The sequence below is a fragment of the Chironomus tepperi genome, unplaced genomic scaffold (genome assembly GCF_022539635.2).
Source record: "Chironomus tepperi strain 1889 unplaced genomic scaffold, CSIRO-AGI_Ctep_v1 contig_9, whole genome shotgun sequence".
Classification (NCBI taxonomy): Eukaryota; Metazoa; Arthropoda; class Insecta; order Diptera; family Chironomidae; genus Chironomus; species Chironomus tepperi.
The window spans coordinates 563,473-579,530 of NW_027226131.1; positions in this window are offsets into that span (position 1 = coordinate 563,473).

Below are 16,058 nucleotides of genomic sequence, written 5' to 3' on the forward strand. Positions count from 1 at the left end.
TGCTCATCCCTTAACTTCATTGGTGATGGTCGTTGTTAATTTTTTTTATTTAAAAAATCATTTTTTTTTTTCAATTTTTTTGTTTTAAAAAGTCCTATAATTGCCATTCATTCATGAACATATCACCTCTTTTCATATTTTTAATTATTTTATTATCGTGTAAAAAATTGTTTAAATTTTAATTTTCATCTCTATGAGACGGTCTCTCCATTAAATAGATTATGTACGAATTTTCATTTTATGAAATACTTAAATTTAGTAAAAATTTTTTAGTCTTTCCAAATTTCACATTTCACACTGGTTTTAAATTTAATTATTTTTTTTTTATTTAAAAAAGAGAATTTAGAAAATTTTTATATAATTTCTATCGTCTTATGCTGAACATCCATCCTCTAATCGATTTTTTTTAATTCATCTATTTTTTAATTATTTTTAAAATTTATTTTAGATGACATTTATAATTTTTTAAATATTTTTTTAAATTTTAATTATTGATCCAATTAGAAATTAAAAAGGCTTTTTCTCTTCGAGGCTAAACTCGATGTCCTAAATTTTTTTTTTATTTTACAATTTTTTTAATGATTTCTAATGCGATTTTTTTTAGTTTGGCTTGAGAGATGTGTAAGAATTGTTGAATATATCAGAAGTGGGGTCATCAATGATGGGTTGAAACCTTCTCTATCATTGACTATAGTCGATTTATTTGTGATGTCTGTTATAGACTTCTAGCTTGTGTTGCATTTTTTACCATTTCTTAGTTTCCATAACCGTTAAATGCTCATTAAAATCTAGTCTTTATTGGGTTCCTTCATTTATTATTAAACGAGAAGCCGATACTTTCTGACAGTTCCTCCCCCTTTTCCGTAACCAAATTTATATTCAAAAATCCAAAAAAAACAGTGAATGGCAAGCTATCTTTTGATTTTTTAACCGAAAGACACAAACAAAATAGGCTCCACTACGTAGCTTATAAGATTCCGCTAAAGCTTTATTTTTAAATGTCATTTCTCCTCTATTTGAAGGCAGCTTCCATTTAGTGTTAATAAAAAAAGCTTAAAATGACTCTTAAAAGCTCCATAGCAGAGCCTTCTTCATTTGTATCACTTGAGCTAACTACTGTAGATTATTAACTATTAATTATTATTCTTTTATGTCAATTTGTTGCTTATTTCTATACGATTGACATTTCTCTCAAATCATTCTTTAAGACCCTCCCCTGTTCTTTTAATATAATGAAATGACGCAAATCATCAATATCCCCAACTAGGATTACAACAGAGTCATTCCGACAGACAATGGCCATACTCATTTAAATGAACGGGATCATGAAGAACTCAACCAATATTACTGATCGGGAGTGACTTTTTCAGTCGACAGAATTTTTCAGAAATTCTGTAGAACTTCTTCAGAGATTCTGCGTAAGTTCTGCATAATTTTCACAGTTCATATTTAATTTTATGGACATACTCGTGAGAATGCTCCTTATCTGTTTGAGAATCTGGGAACATAATTTTTATCTATTTTCTACGTCCCCTGCTTACGTTTGTAATGTTGTAAGAATTGCGCTAATCCTTGTCATATCGACAGAACTTTATAAAATGATTGAAAGATAGATTTCTAGTGGGAATCGAACCCACGAACTCATAAAAGAGTGGTACAGATTTCCGGATTGTTGCCTAACCATTCACCCACAGAGGCCTTACGTTTACCCGTCAAGATTCGTCTATATATGGCTCGATAACCCAGATTCCATTCTACTCAGACACCACAAAATTTATAAATAGTTATTTAATTATTTATTATCAATTAGAGATGCGATAGAGGAGATTATGATGACCATTCTGATATCACAACATTAGCATCATCTCCCAAGCCTAATTTAATTTAATTAATTTATTAATATTTCACACTAAGTCTCAAAAATTTATTCTCAAAACGATAATGATGATCATTTTTTTAGTTTAGCTAATAAGTTGCTTAATTATTTTCTTCATCTTTTTAGTGCACAACTTTAATTGTATGAAAAAGGTTTCATAATAAATTTTTTCGAGAGGATTACCATTGTTTTTTGTATTTTTATGTACAATTCCTGCTTAAATTCTTTTCATCACTTCATTCATAAATAACAATTATCATCTTTCTATGTATATCTTCCAGAGACAAGTCACTGCATATGAGGTCATTTCTTGTTGTATATTGTATATCTTTTTTTTTTGTATTTTTTTTATACTTTCATTTCAATAATCTTCAATTTAACATCAAAAAAATTAATAAAACTTATTGTTGTTGAGAGTCATTATGGCAAAACAATTAATTCATTTAATGATGACTCTGTAAGATTTTTTTAAATTTGTTTTTTTGCGTTTTAATTTAATTGTTTTGTGCACATTTATTGCAGCTTCAATGGAGACTTTTAAATCCTGATTCTTTTGAAGATTTGACACTAAAAGTCATTTAATTTTAAGTGTGAATTTTGCAATAATTTTTATTTGGGATATTTTAGAGGGATTTAAAGAAGTTTTTGGGCAGTTAAATTCTTCAGATTTTAATGTCTGACAATTTTCGTCGCTTTTAATTGATTTTGAAATTTAGTGATCTGGACATTCTGAAATTCTTTTGACTGAATTGCAACAAAATTAAGGGTGGGTTTTAGGATTTCTCCACGATGCATCCAAATAAATTGACGTATTTTTTTTTCAAAAAGGGCCTCTAGGGGCAAAAAAAAACGGTCGGACTCCCACTAGAAAATTTTCTGGCTATGCCCCTGAACACCACCATTCTCTACCTTATTAGTTAAGGTATATTCACGTCTTAGTGTCCTAACGATCAAGTTGTACTAGTCGGGTAATTAATCTATTAAACATTACTCCATCAAATGCAGCCAAAACAAAAATAAAAATTTTGTTTTGAAAAACACTTCAAATTTGTTAGCGGTGTTTATGACAGAGACTTTAACAGACTCATAAATGCATAAAATTTGTAATTTTAATGCCTTAAAGTTGCTCGATCAATATACAGCGCTTTAAACAGCTGTACAGATCAATTCTTATCCATGGTCTCTTAGAAATGGCACCGAATGCTATCTTTTAACAAGCTTTTAATGATGACTATCGTTTGCCAGTTTGCAATTTTCATAGAGGCTTATCAGCAGCCCTCAATTTTCTGCGCAAAGAAGTTTCGCAGGTATTAATTGTTTAATGAATGAGGAGTGGTGAGCCAGACCTCTTTATTCTGTAGACCTACAAGTTTAAGGTAAGATTTGAAACACTCCATTAATGAAATACAGTACACCTACAGTTTATAGTAGGATCAGGAACCATTACATTGATGAAATTACTGCCTCTAGCCTTAAAGGGATAGTGGAGATCCACGTTTTTTCTAAATATGGATTCGAAAAAGGACAATTGAACAATTTCTCCTGTCGAGTCTCGAACCCATGATCGAAGGGTGATGTGTGTTGCAATAATAAGGTACCAAAGTACTAAACCATTCCATCATTAAGTCACCTATGACTCACAATATTCAATCTGCATATGTATCCTATATAAACGAATTATTTTCCCATAATGACTCATCAGTAAACAGTCGATAAATGTTTTATTTATTTTATATATTTTATATTACTTTGAATTTGTTTTTCGACAGTTAAACTGTCCATTTCATGTTCTATTGAATTTGAATTATTGGATACAACATTTAGCTTAAATAGAATTTTTTTTCTTTTATTTTTAATTATTTTTAAATTTTTGCTAGAAATTTTTTCTATGAAAGTTAATTAAATTTTTTTTTAAATAAGGATAAAATTTATGCTAGAATTAAAATTAAAAGTTCATTTAATACTAGGCGATGTACGTGAGAGATGATGAAAATTTAGCTATACGAGTTGAAAATTTGTTTAATTTAATTTTTCATTCATAAATTTGAATCTTTTTGCTTCCTCAAAAGAAGAACGAAAGTGGGCGAATTTATAGGAAATTTGTCAATTGGCATTAAAAAAAATCTTTAAATTTTAGATTATTATCACAAAAAATATTTTCTTAAAGGTTCGGTTTATTTTTGAAATATTAAAAAAATTCAAATTAATTTTCATTAACCATAATTAAATTTAGAATTGTTTTGATAAATTTTACAAAGTAAAAGATACTTTTTTAATAGTGAGGTATTTTATCAATGATTTCTGTTTTTAGGCAGTGTAAAATTGAAAAGCCACGAGGTTGTTAGACTTGTATGAGGCGTCAATGAGAAGGAATTAGGTGGGCGGAAGTAATTTTTGCTCAAATCAGCTTGAATTTTCTCGAAATTTCACTCTTCATCAATTAGATTTTTAAGGAGATTTTTGAATGGAATTTAGTGATTTTTTGATAATTCTTGCTTCATGTTGGTGCCTTTTAAGTTGTGTAAGCACTTTACCGCTAAGATTGGGAACCGGATGTTCACTTATTTCGTAACACTCCCTAGGCAAAGAACATGTTCTCAAGAGTAGAGTAGGCTGAGAGCAATGCTCATGAGCATTCTCTTCATTAATGATGAGCAAGCTCTAGAACACATGCTCTTTGCTCGTTTCTTCATGAGCTTGAGGCACTGTTGTACCACACCCTTCAGACAGATTATAGTGGGATCCGAAAAACTTGCTTGCTCGGCATATTGCAAGGACACGATGAGACATTCCTATCTTCCTAAGTATCATGTTATTTCCGAACGTTCCCAAACTCTTGTTAACCACAAACCAGAACATGAAACAATAGTTCCTTTATATCCGATAAACTTCTAATTCTATTAATTCATAATAACACAATGACTGCAATTAAATCACAATCAAAACCAAAAGTATTAAGCTAGTCCTCAAATTCCATGTCTAATTTTATTATAAATTAAATTACCGATTAAATTTCAAAGAATTTGCAATAAAACATATTTTAGCTAAGTAGAAATAATTCTTATCAATTGCACGATTTGAAGTTCATTGTCGTCAGACTTGTTTTCAATTTTACACTGCCTAAACTTTGTTAATGCATTAATTAATGACAACCTTTAAATAATTTTCAATTTGATTCCAATCTAAATATAAATTTTTTTTTGTTTTAATTCCGCTATTGTTAATCAATAAATTTTAATCCATTTTAATCTGCTGATATTATTGAATGGGAAATGTATTAATGGATTAATTTTCACAGAATTTGTAATCTGTAACACATGTAGCTCTTTGTTTTGTATCCTGAATTGTGTTTTGTAATTTAATGGTTGTTACTGTAGGAAGAACAATTTTTGGTGGATTTTTCAAAAGATGTTGGTTTAATGTTATGTTTCTGGGTGACACAAGTCTCTATTTGGAAGCCATTTGGAAGCCACTCAGAATTCCAAATCTATTTAGAATCAATTTAAGCTCTGGATTCATTTTCTTACATATTGACCCTCAGTGCTACATTATAAGATCTACCCGAGTAATACAAATGAAACACGTTCTACCAAAGCTTCTTTATTAATACCAATTGGAAGCCGTCTAGATATAACACTCAAATGCCTGTCAAATAAGACATTGACATTGAATTTCATCCGGTTGAAATTTCTTATATTCGGATGAAAGATTCGATCGTTCCGGATGAATGTTTGTCTTTGTTTTGGATTCCATTTGGAATTGATAAAGGAATTTTGATGCATCCTTAAAAGCTTCGTAGTGGAGACTTCCTCATTTGTATTTCTCGGGTTGCTAGTTACAGAATTTTAAGAAAATTCATTTTAAATCGAAGAATTCTAACATTTAGAACTGGCTTAAACATTTAATTCGAATAGCAAAAGCTGGTTAATCGATTTAAATTCCGATACATAGCCGGAATTACTCAAACATGGTCCAAGTCTGAATTACCCAGTCTGGTTTCAAATTCAGAGTCGTCCTGATCAAGAGTCAGATTCTTGATCGATTAATCGATTAGTGCAAATCAGGTTTGCTTCAATTGAAGAATTAGACTCTTCTAGACTCTTAAAATCGTGTTTCCCAAATTCACCATATTCATCAACATATTTTAGAGAATTGATAAACAATTCAAATCAACATTTTGGAAAATCCGCCAAAAAATTTCTTTCAACCCTCAGCAAAATAATGTCAATTTTTAATATCATTTGTTGTTTACTTCATTATATCATACTTGACTTTAAATGGAAAATGAAAATTAAACAGCAAATGAAGGAAAAGAAGCAAAATTTCACTTGAAAAAATTTAACAAAGTCAAAAATATGTCTCAATATGTTTTCATCTTTATCTTTTCTTTGATGAATCCTCATCTTTAAAGAACAAAATTTTCTTGTGAATGAAACAAGGCAAGAGGAAAATAAAGAAAAATTTTCCAAAATCAACATCAGCCTTATTTTTTCTTGAATGAATGACAAAATAACAATTGGAACATGTACAAAATAAATTAGATGTTCTTCTTGCTTCTTGCTTGCTTTTTTTTTGTTTTCCTGATAGGTATAGCAGTTCTTAAAGACTTTTTAATTTATTTATTTTCTCACTTTACAAATATGAAGAGGACTTAATGTTGATTCAAATTTCTTTCTTGTTTTATTCAAATATTTCTTTACAGCACAATGAGAGCAATTTTAATTTGTAATATTTTATTTTTTTTTAATTTATTTATTATTTGCGTAGAACGAGTCTACTTGTTGAGGTGTTTATGTTGAAATTGAATTTTTTCTTCTTTATTTGTATCATCTTTTTCGACTGTTTTGTATTTTTGTTGCTATTTTTTTGTCATTAATATTAAATTATAACGATTATTTTAAATTTGAATTACTTTTTATCATGGCTTTGGTTTTTGTACAGTTTTGAATATTGAATTTTTGTTGAACTTTGTTCGATAATTTTGTAGTGATAAATGAAAAGGATTAAATTTGAAAAATCAAATTTTGAATGTTTAAATTTGAAATATCAAATTTTCAATCTTTAAATTTCAAAAATCAAATTTTCAATTTTTAAACTTCAAAAATCAAATTTATGAATTTCAAAAAAAAAATTGATTTTAAAATTTAAATTCTCAAAATTTCAAAAATCAAATTTTCAAAACTCAAATTTATGAATTTCAAAATTCAATTTTTTGAATTTTATAAATTTATATTTTCAATATTTAAAATTTGAAAAATCAAATCTTTAAATTTGAAAAATCGTGTTTTGAAATTGGAAGAATCAAATTTTTAAGTTCTAGGAATCAAATTTTAAACTCTAAAAAACGAATTTTAAAATTTAAAAAATCCAGTTTTCAAATTTTGAATTTAAGAACCAAATTTTCGAATTGGAATAATCAAATTTTTAAGTTCTTAAAATCGATTTTTCAATTTTTTAAATTTTGAAAGTCAAATTTTTTAAATTTAAAAAATCAAGATTTCAAATTGAAATCTTCAAATTCTTGAAATTCAAGTTGAAAACTCAAATTTCTAAATTAGAAAAATCAAATTTTTAAAAATTTTAAAATCAAATTTTCAATTTTTAAAAAATTTTAAAAAATCAAATTTTTTAAATTTCTAAGTTTTAACCATTTTATTGATCCATTTGTGTTCATTAAAAATAAAAACATTTTCGCATATTTGAAGCTATAATTTGTGATATTTTTACTGCATTCAATAATATTGTATAAAGTTAGCTAAAATTTATTAACGTTGGACCATTTTTCATTCATGAGGTTTCATGCAGATTTTCATGATTATTTTATTTTTTCAATGAGTTATGTTTCAATATATCAAATTATATACTTAATCTTCTCTATTATTCATGCTATTTTATCGTATTTTTCTCATCATTTCGGTGAAGCGGTTTGTGCGTAGGTAGACAGAAGATTTTCATTGTTATTTTCTCAAATTTCTTTTTTAAAATTTATTAATGAAAATTATAAACTTGTGGAAATATAATGAAAAAGTTTAAAATTCTAATGAAGCAATCTTTCGGTTTTTGAGCTCCTTTCAAAGCTTTTAAGTCATCTCTAATTTCATTCAATTTAAATCAATATTTAGAAGACTTTTTTTTTGTTTTGTTTTTTTGCTAGAAAATTGAAATAAAATTTGACTAGATTTGTTTTGGATTTAATAGAATATGAAGAACATGTGACCTTAAATATATGAAAAATTCTTACTAGATTACGGTCTCTTTTTATGTACAAAATATCACTACTTACAATTTAAATTTACAAATTTTTCTTAAATTATTATTTCAAATTTTGTGGAATTAAAAGAAAAGTTTTAAATTAATTTCATTTCAGTTCATTTCACTTTTTAAAAAAGGAATCATTTCAAATCAATTTAGCACCCAATTTTCTCTTCATTTAATTTACTTATTCTCTTGGCAGTTCCATCTTTTTTAAAGCTTCATTCCTTTATATGAGTCAATGAGACACATCACATGGTGTTGCATACACCTTAGACTACAGGTTCTAGAGACGGAATCGAAATCAAAAATTTGTCGAAATCGAGGCATCCGGAACCTATAGTGAGCGCTGAATTGTATTGTAAAATTTTGAATTTTCGCTGAACTATCCATTAATATCTAAGGTTAAGAAGCTTCTAAAATCAGTATAATGAAAATTAAATCGTTCATCAAGTGTCATTATCCAGAATCAATTTTCTTTAAATTTATTGTTTTGTCTAAACCAGCTCGGTCTAAAATAAGCTTGGGTTTTCCTACAAAGTATCTTATGCAGTGCTTAGACAGTTAATCAATTTTAGACCACAACTCACTCCATTCTCAAGTGAACAATATAGCCATTAACTTGCTATTAGCCTGCTTGGTTTGTGAAATTTTGGTACATGCCATGGTCATGGTCATGGCTTAGTTCTAACGTATTTCCTCCAAGTGAACTGACTTAATACTGTTTGTAGAACAGGTTAGTGATGCAACCAAGGAATGTAACCAAAATCTCACAAATCGGCTAATCAAAAATCTGATCCCAGACCACCATGAATCTGCCATAACACTAGATTAGGGTTGTATCCGTCATCATACCAGAGTCACACTACCCTTCTGCCGTATCGATTAACCTACTTGTGCTATTCAGAATATATATTTGTCAACAAAAATGTTGCAGTTTTTAACGATCAAAACCACTGCTTTATTACTTGTAAAAATATTCTTTTTAAAAATTCCTTCATTATTAAAAGCTTCTTAACCTTGAAATTCTTTAGATACAATATTTTTTTATTAATCACGAATAAATCCGGTCAATATTAAATTAATTGTCCTTCATGATTATTGTTATCTGTAGAAGCATTTTCACGAGAACTCATTGAAATGTATATTCAAATTTAATTAATTTACGACAATCGTGTAAAATTCTGTATCGTATCTGTATTGTTTATTTTCTGAAGGTTGGTCAGTATTTGATCCTAGAAGCTGTTTGATTTCCTTGTTTGTTTAAGGATTTTATTTTCTTGAGATTAGTTCTGCAAAACGCAGCATGTTAGCAAAATGTTCTATGCAGGATCCCATGCATTATATCCTAATATTCATATGTTCATCAGTTTCAAATTATTCATACATATGGAACAATTAGATTGCATGTGGTAAAGCAGAACTTAAAGTCAACTAGGAGAATGTATGGGAAAGGATACTCAAATCAGCGGTGAAGGGACAGGAGTGAGTATGTTCTCTCGCTATCGGAATCGGGATCGGGATTCCCGAGGATTTCGAGAAAGCATAGGAGAGAGGGGGCGCTTTTGGGGGATTTAGAAGATTTCAAAGCTTTTATAGAGAGTTTTGCTTGGATTTGCAATGTTCAGCCAAAAGCATACTTTAATGACTTTTATTCTTTAAAATTCTGAAGAACTTTCAAATTTTTGAAATTTTTTCCTTCACATTTGCTGATTACGCTCCTGTTTTGAGTCAATTTTTAGCTCTACTGCATGGTATGTCCATTTGTATTACATTTTAACGTTCTTATCAGTCTATAAGTCTATGTTTTTCTTTTGTCAAAAATAGAACATTCCTCATTACGAGTGTTTTGGAAACAGCTTTTAGGATCAAAAACTGTCAATTCCCACTTAAATTCACTCCTATTCACCTATTTACCAATAATTATTAGGTTTTTTTTTATTATCCTTCACTTCAAAATCAGAAAGGAGTCGTTCACTTATTACACAAGAAACCCGGATAAGTAGCCGTTAGGGTTTTCAATACTGGTATCAAAATGCATGTAATACCGGTATTTCATGCAAGCCAATACTGGTATTGAAAACTCTACTAGCCGTTTTGGCCAGGAACAGTAAATCTGTCCAACCACTTTATTAACGCCCAAAGATTCACAGTGAATCAATAGGAACTAATCATCGTCATTTAAATATTACGTAACGCTCTTAGATTCGGGAGGAGGAAGTTGGTTTGAGATCTGGATCAGGAAGTAAATCGAATTATCACTTTACATAATAAGTGAACGGCTCCTTCGGAATTAATTTCAATCACTCATAAGCTCATTTTTACACTATTTTAAAATAAAAAATTCAAAGGAAAAAAAAAGATAAAATTTTCACACTTTTGGATTAACAAAAAAGTTAAGTTTAATCAATTAACACATCAGTTAACAATTAATTATTCTTTGAATTGTGAAAAAACCACAAATTTACTATCAAGTAGTTTGAATTTTTTCGTGATTTGCTTAAACTCCTTATTATTTGTTTTATTATATTTTTTAACTATTTTTTATTCCGCTTTACCTAGTTTTTTTTTATTCAAAATTAATTGCATTCAGTAAATTGAATTGTAATTTTTTTTAAGTTATTGCACAAAATTTATGTCTTTTTTCCGTTAGTTCTGTTTGTTCAACAACAATGTATTGTACAAACACGTGTAGTCGAGGTAATTCCTAGTTCTGGAACTAGTTTCAAATTTGTTTTTTTTGAAATTTTAATGATTTTTATTACAAAAATGAGGTTTATAGCTTACATTTTTAGAAATTTGAATTTTAACGGTCAATTTATTTTTGAATTCTTCTTTACAAAATTTTTTGATCATTTGAATTTAAATTGTCCGTTAGAAATTTCTTTACAAAACTTTTGATCATTTTGAATTTAAAAAGTCCGTTAGAAATTTCTTTACAAATTTATTTTATAAATTTGAATTTAAAATGTCCGTTAGAAATTTCTTTACAAATTTATTTTATAAATTTGAATTTAAAATTTCCGTTAGAAATTTCTTTACAAATTTATTTTATAAATTTGAATTAAAAAAGTACGTTAAACTATAAAATTTTAAACTTTGATTACTTTATACATCAGTTCCTTAAGTTTTTTTTTAAAATTATTTTACTATGTCGACTCGTCTGCATATTGTTGTTTCAATCAATTAAGTCAATATGCCATTCATATCACCTGACTAAACATTCATGTCTGTTCAAATTCGCTCGAAATTCTTCTTTTCATCCTCACAATTTTACAATTTTTCATTTTTTGCGAGAGATGAAAAACGGAATTATTTATGATAACAAAAAAAAGAAGTGACTTTTTTGTGATATATGTAAAGGTCATGGAAAGTTAAACATCAATAAAATTGATCAAAATTTCATGACATAACGTTTTGTGATATTTACATGCTATTTCTCACTTTTTGGATTGAGATTAAAGGATTTATATTCTTTTTATTTTTGGTTTCTAAACATTCACAAAGTTAGCAAAATAAAAAATCTACTTTAATTTATGTTTCGCAATTTTTAAAAGCTTTTTTTCCTGAAATTTAATTTTTCGTTACTTTTTTTTTGTAGATTTGCGGCAGTGAATTTTTGCAATAATTGTTGTTGTTGTTTGTTCATCTAATGCTATTTTTGTATGTTTGGTGAATAAGAAATTTTGCAAATTTTATTGTTTCGCATTTTTTGATGTACCAATTTGTGAAGCTTTTTATGAAGCTTTCTGCATTGATAAATTTTTTAAAATGTGTGCTTAGTGTCTTCATATATTAAGTTAGTGTGGCCAAATAAAACTGGTTAACAAAAGAAATTTTTGAATGACATAACTTAAAGATATTTCATGGGGAGATTCCTGATTGTGATGTAAGGATTGAGTTACTGGAAAATACCCATAATGATGTGTTTTATATCGCGATAGAACTAATCTTAAAAACAGGTTTGAGGATTTTTCCCAATTCAATGTCGTATTTAATTCTTAAAAGGTTACCGAACAGAATCATTGTTATCCATTATGCATTTCTGGAGTTTGGATACATCTAGACCTGTGGAAGGCAACCTTTTATTTTTCGAGGCGCACTTTGGCAGTAAACCTTGACCATAACCCTACATGACGTATGGTTCTAGGCATCAGAATTGAAAAACAAATGCCGGTGACAGGCAAAAACCATACAAATTCTTGATAATTTGTATGGATTTTCTTACAAAACTATACAAATTATCAAGAATTTGTACGGTTTTTGCCTGTCACAGAGTTGCCTAATTTGCAACTCTGCTTGGCATTTTCATTTTTTTTTTTTGGCGTTTCACTAAATGTGCCACGGCATACAGCCTGCTCACCACTAATCTAGACCAATGACGCACTGCTAGTGAGTCACTGAAATCTTCAAGTGAGCGTTTGTCATTAGAAGTATGACTAAACATTGATGCATACATAGTTTATCTCCGATTGGACAAAAATACGTCATTACTAGCTGATGACAAGTTAATGTCCAGCTGATGACTAGTAATGACGTATTTTTGTCCACTAAGGATCAACTCATATAAGATCGAATAAGAGTGAGACTCGAATCTACGTCCTACGATTTCTGTTTTCAGCATGCAAACCACTAGGTTATTGGATTTCACTCGAATAAATGGAAAAATGCTAAATAACCTATATTATCTATTTTTTGTGTGTTCCTGATGTTGCGTTCTTAATGATATTACCGTTAATAGACCATTTCAGGAATCCAATTCCAACAAAATTAAAACTGTATTTTAAATGCTTTTGCATCTTTTTTTGACATACCCTAGACAAACGTTTATCTAGACAGACAAAAAGTAAGGGTGTTGGCGTATAAAAGGCTTTTGTGACCTTTGAATAAAATTGTCTGTTCTCAAAAGAATTTTTATGTAACTGAATATTAGTTTATCTGATTCTTGCAACATTTTGCCACATTGTATAATTGTGGGTGTATCCACTAATTCTTCTAAGGAAGAATTTTCATTTTTTTCTTAAAATAAAATTTGTCATATTAAATAGCTTTTGTTTAGATTTTAGGGTATTGACCTCAAAATTCATTTCCTTGCAAATTAGATAGAAGATGTTTAAATAGGGTTCCTACAATAATGCCTAGTGAGACTAATGGTAACCTAAACCATGGTAATGCTCGTCAAGTCAAATGGTAAGTAGGAGTTTGTCTACTATTAAACATTGCCTAGCTATGTCCACTGGAGTATCATTTTAAATACTCACATTGGTTTGTGCAGAGCTCGAAGTCAACTCGAATTTTCCATACAAAATCTGAGTCAACTTCCAACTCTGATTTTTATGCAAATCATGACTAGCCCTAACAGGCTTAGAGCATGCTATCATAATACAGAAATAACACTACGGTATCTAAAAACGGTACCCCAAAACCGATCTCTTATCCAGTTTAGGTAGAGTTATCAATCCCAGGATTCAGTACATTTTGACCCTTTAAATTTTGACCTCAAAACATTAAATTGATAAAATATAAATTTCAATTTTTAATAAAACTCGATTATAAAAATAAATCAAAATAAAAAAAATCAATTTTAAGTTGCTGTAAAAAATAATAAAATAAACAAAACAAAAGAGGAACTTCATGACGACACTAAATTCTTAGGAAATTCCAATAAACAGAAAAATCCTCACTCATTCAACAAGTGATTTTGCGATGTGAAAAAATAAATAAATAAACAAAACAAAAAGTGGAAGGAAAGTATCAGCAATAAACAAATCAACAAATAAGGCAGAAAATAATAAATAAAAAAAAAATCAAAAAAAAAATTCAACAAATTTGTACTTTTTTGTTGTTACATATATTCTTTTTATTATTGTATTTCGAATAAATCAGAACAAAAAATTTACAACTTAACCTCAAATAATAGTAAAACTGAAATAAACTTTACAAAAGAGTTTTTTTTTAATTTAACTAAATAATAATAATTATAATAATATTTTAAAAAAGAATTTACAAATTAAGACAAAAATGATAAAAAAAATGAATTTAATTAAATTTTGGAGTGTATCTTTTGTAGCTTGACTTCCATTGCAATTTGTCTCGCAATTTGAAATCAAATTTCATTTTTTTTTTATTTTCATAGGAAACAGCTCAATGCTTCCGATAAATTAGTTCCTTATTATGACTGTTCGCTCCCATTTTTTATATGCAATTTATGAAATTTCATTATAAACTCTCATGAGATGCACGAAAGTATTGTTAATATCATTTTAATTCCTATAAATTATATTCACATAAATTTACATAAATAACTTTTTTTGCGGAAAGGAAGTTAGGACGTATAAGGTTGGGGAGTTCTATGCTGGGTGTGTTAAATAATAATTTATTTGTTAAGAGACATCCATCTTTAATGTATCTATCATATTCTCATCTATTTAGTAGTATTTATACATATTGCATGAGTTCAGGACTGAAAAGTTTTGTCAAACCTTCTTAGAAATTATATCCATTTATTGTGACCGGACCAGAATAAAAAAAGGAAAAACAAAACTTTTCCTCCTTTTTTTTCAATTTTTCATCGCTTTTTCCTTAACGAAAATGAGAAATTTTTTAAAGTTAAAATTTACAATAAGAAAAAAAAATGAGATCTCAACTAATTTTCCGCCCAACTTTATATATTTAACTCTGAATTATAAATTTAAAATAGAAATGGGGAATAAAGAGGATCCGTAAATTACCATCATAATAATAATATAACAACTATAAAGTTAAGGAAATTTACTTTTTTAATTTTATTTGATTTTTTGTTACTTTTTTTTCACTTTTTTTTGATAAGGAGGGAGAAGCTATTTGTTTGTAGTACGCAGTAAGACGTTTCGATTGGAAAAGTTTGATGCTTAATGTGGATAGTTTGGTCTCCAATTGATCGTTAATTAGACTTTTATGCTATTATTTTGAATTGAAATTAAAGAAATTTAACTGTGGTCATTAAGAGTTGAATTGGTTTGGTTTGGGGTGGTATCTATGTTTGGATCATGAGTTATGTCTGTGGATGTTCAAGCTGGTTTTATGAAAATTCATTTAAATTGAATTTTGAATTGAAATTCTTGAAAATTTCAAATTTTGAATTGAAATTTTCAAAAATTTCAAATTTTTAATGACTTTTACTCGAATAGACACTGAGAATACTCAGCTAAATTGAGAATGCTCATTAATTAGCTGAATATTCTCATTGTCTGCTAGAGCTTGGCAGTGAAAAAACTCAATATTCCTAACCAAAATGACTATTTTCCTCAATTTTGAAGCATTTAAAGAAAGTTCCCATAAATTTGAGATTTAAGTGATGATATTGGCAGTAAAAAGATTTAAATAATGATGAGAAAATTTCAAAAACTTCCTCAAAATGCTCCAAAATAATCAAGAATAGCTCAATAATCAATTTAACTTCAATAGCATTAAGTCATACGGTAATCAAGTAATATTCACAGTTCAATAAAATGGGCTACAGAATTATGGGTGATTCATGGTGAATTTGAGTGTTTTGCGTTCTAGTTTGGGATTGTTAAGCTACTGTTTTGACATTGACCGTGAAAAAGGCAAATGTTAAGAACTTTTATGGCTACAATCTTAATGGATTTTAGCAAGAATTGTCGAAAAAGCTTTGGAAGACAAGAATTTTTGACAATTTTGAACAATTTAGGATTTTTGAGACCTAGAACTAGACTTCTCAGTTCCGGTCTCGAGACTTGTTGAATTCTTGACTTTGTAGAATTTCCTTGTAGTCTCGGTCTAGCTCTGGGTCTTCAAAAATCATTAAAAATTGAGATTTTATTCAATTTAAAAAGCAATAGACCATTATATTGTAAAGTCTATTGCAATCTGTAGCTTAAGCTTCATCTCCGTTCCCACAAAACCTCTTTAAGCCACAAGTGTCCAT